Genomic DNA, 3,634 nt, shown 5'->3' on the forward strand with positions numbered 1-3,634 from the left:
TCTTCAAGTAGACAGCCCTATTTTCCATTGAGGATGTTTTCACTCCCTGAACAAAACAAAAGACATGGATTAGGCTAGGCTACATGAAACCAAATATGACTGACGTAGCTTTGCAAAAGATGACGTACAGGTGTACACATCAACACAACTTGTCAGCTCCGTGGTAGGCCTGTTTTCAGTACTCATATCCGGATTTCTGAACAACTCCCCAAGGTATTCTATTCATATAATGTCTTGCTGTTATGGAGCTCGAACGCATAGAGATATAGTGTTGCATATTTGCTTTTCATATGATATTATAGTGTTTACCAATAGGCGAATTACTAGGCAAAGAATATAGCTTGTAAAGCATTCACGTGTTTCATATATAAACAGTGGAAAACCTAACACATGAATGCCTAATAGATCCATCCTTGTGCCTTTCTCTAGGGTACGGTGAAATGTTTGTCACCATAGGACTAGTTCCTCGAGGGGTGAAAAGGAGCGGATATTTCACTTCTATAAAAAAGGCACAGTGCCACCTAGCGCTAGACATCAGAACAATGTATTGAAAAGCGTCAAGAGCCTGTCATTTTGAACGCGAGAACAACCATACATTGTGAGATTATTTTGCTAGTCCTTTTACCCATGTTATCGGAGGATATTTACATATTTACAAGTCATAAAAGGTTGCATACAGTTAATTCAATAACTTTTACATCTGTGTGATGACATTAAATGTTAAATGATAACCAATAACCATGTATATACCTCACAAAGACTGACACAGTTTAGACTTGGGGAGCTTGGCTCTTCTTTTTAGTACGTTTGTGTATGCGTGTGAGCGAGCGAAGCTAGTAAGTCAGTGCTGTCAGGTTTCCTGCTCCTTTCAAACATCACTCTGCCCAAACACATTTTTTATCCACACTGAATCCCCAAATAAATGTAATCATATAATTAAATAACTGGAAGAGGTTTCACAAAACCTTTTTTTCTGGTAAAAGTCAGGCTAGGGATAAAATATGTGGTTTCCTTTTAACATGTCTATGAGGATTGTAACTCCCAACAGACAGGGAATAAAGCAACAATCAGACTAGGATGAACAATAGCAGGACTGGACACATTTTGTCTCATGACATTACTCTAAAGAAAAATAAAATCTAGTTCTTGAGCCCTCCACCAGACCCCACTTTCTGCCCAGGGGAGGGGTCTGTGAGCCAGGGCAAGGGTTACGAGCAGAGTGGTGGACAGACCAGGGGGCTGCCAGTGGTAGGGACAGGGGAGAAAGCAGGCTGGCTCAAGGGTGCTTGGGGCACAGGCAGGATGTTAAGTGAAGGGGAGAAGCACTGCGCTTGGAGAGAGACAGAACGCTAGAAAGCGAGAGATGTGAGCGAGAGTGTAAAAAAGGCAAAGCTGTAGAGGCATATCAGACTGGGGGGCTGGATGTCAGGGTGTTTGGAGTGTGGTTGATGATGAAATGACTAGAATGAAGGCTGATGGAACAGTGAAAAGGATTCTAAGATGTTGTTCTCTCCCACTGCTTCACCTTGCCACCAAATCCCCTCACCCATTATGATCTCTGAGGGTCGGCAGGATGCACTTATATTACTGTTCCACCTGATCAAACAGTGAACGTGGCACAGTGTTATCGGGGAGAGCTTTTAGAGCAACTCTGAAATATTGTCATATAAAAGTGGTTGATTAACAGTTAGTCATTTTCAAAATCCAGAAATGTCTATTTACGCTGATTTACATGATCATTTATTTTTCAGTATTTCTAACATGCCTCACAACTGCTCAAATGAATTGCCAAACACAAATAAAAACTGACATGATGAGTGATCCGAACAAGTCGTTTTCCCCCAGGATGAATCCGGCTCCGAGCTTCTGCTGAGCCCAGCCCATGACAATGGACAGTCCTGAGGCTTGTCACCACTGTCACTACAAGACTCATTTCTATTGTGATTTAAGAGTCAATTTGTCTCAATAGTTTGCCCAATAAGACAAGATAGCCAAAGCGAATGTCCCTCCTCTCCCCACTTAATGCATGGTGTTAACACAGCTCTTCCTCAGATAGACATGCATCACTAGGGGGCTGCCCAAAGAGACAGTTCCTTCCCTTTCTAGGGCCAGCGTCCTGTGCAGTGGGGATCTGTGAAGCAGTCTCTCCCTGTCCTTGGTTGTCCTGTCAGTCAGCTTGGCCATCTCAGCACACAGGGTCACCAGGGTTAAGCAGCATCTGTCATCCAGAGGAACGCCATTGTGTCGGGGGGGGAGGAGGGCAGAGCTCTCTGTCTGTCTAAAGGTCCCCACCTCTTCCACCCCTTTCTGCACAACAGGAAAGCCTCAGGAGAATCTCTGGGGCTAGGCTCCGCCCGGAAGACAAGGAAACACTGACATCATTGCCATCCAACACAGGCCAAAAATAACTTCCCACCCCTTGAAGATCTGTGGCCCCTGCGCCAATCCGGTCTCAGGGGGGTTAGACAAACAGGGCATCATGATGCAGGGACCAAGGCCCACCCTGCCTATTCCTCTTCTGAACAGTCTCTCATACTACGTATTTGTTACATATGTATAGAAATAACCTGTGTGCTGCTGTTTCAGATCTATTACTGAGACTGGAGACAAGTGGTGAACCCATAACTTCTTACCAGAATCGTGTATTTCGCAGGGGTGTTATAAATGGTGGCCTCAACCTTGGTGGCCTCTAACAGACATCAATGCCTGGTCCATTCTTGTTTGCCTGTGCGTGCTCATGGGCGTGAGCTGCCGGAGTGTCTGGTTGACTCTGCCCACGTCCCCTTTTGGAAACAGTATTATTTGCCTGTTCTGATGCAGATACGACTTGTTTCCGTGCACCGGGCAAATGTGACCATTCTCCACAAACAAGAATAAAAGAGCGGATATCTCAGCCAGCAGACAGGCTGCTCTTCCTGCTCTCCAGTATAGACCCCATTGCTGTGTGACACAACTGACCTCCAGGATGTGACACTCTGCAGTCTTTCTGAAACCACAAATATCATTTCTAACCCAAGGAAGTATATAAGAAAACCAGACGTGGGCTGGCACTTTTTATTGTGAGGAAAAGAGAAGGAATCCTTCAGGTTCACTGCTGTATATAAGAGTTCATTAATAGTTTCCACTTTCAGCTGAAAATAGATCAGAGCAGGAATATCATTTTCAGTTGACTTTGAATTCCATATTAGGGACAAAAAGTTGTCACTTTCTTTATATGTTCGAAAACAAAACCATCTTCCCTGGTACCACAGGCAGCCCTTACCGTCCAGTCCTGTCGGTGGGGGGGGGGGGAATACCGACAGACAGAAAAACAATGAGAAAGAGGCATTAGTGTAACAAATATGTTCCAAAATGGACTTAAACACTGCTACAGATGTCCTATGTAGCATCACTCACCTGAATGTCAGCCATGAAGATTAGCAGCACACAGCGTCACAGGGTTGACGCAGTTGATCATGTTTCTTCTGTTTGGCTTCTAGTGAAAACCACCCAGTTCTCTAATTTCAAGACCTGTTTAGTTGGCATTCTTCTGAATCTGAAACCTATACCGTCAAAGACAAAATTACGAAAGAGACAAAGCGAAAAACAAAAGAACCAACATCAGACTAGGGCAGAATAATCAAAGCAGAAGCAG

The sequence above is a fragment of the Esox lucius genome, chromosome 13, assembly GCF_011004845.1.
Source record: "Esox lucius isolate fEsoLuc1 chromosome 13, fEsoLuc1.pri, whole genome shotgun sequence".
In the NCBI taxonomy this organism is placed as follows: Eukaryota; Metazoa; Chordata; class Actinopteri; order Esociformes; family Esocidae; genus Esox; species Esox lucius.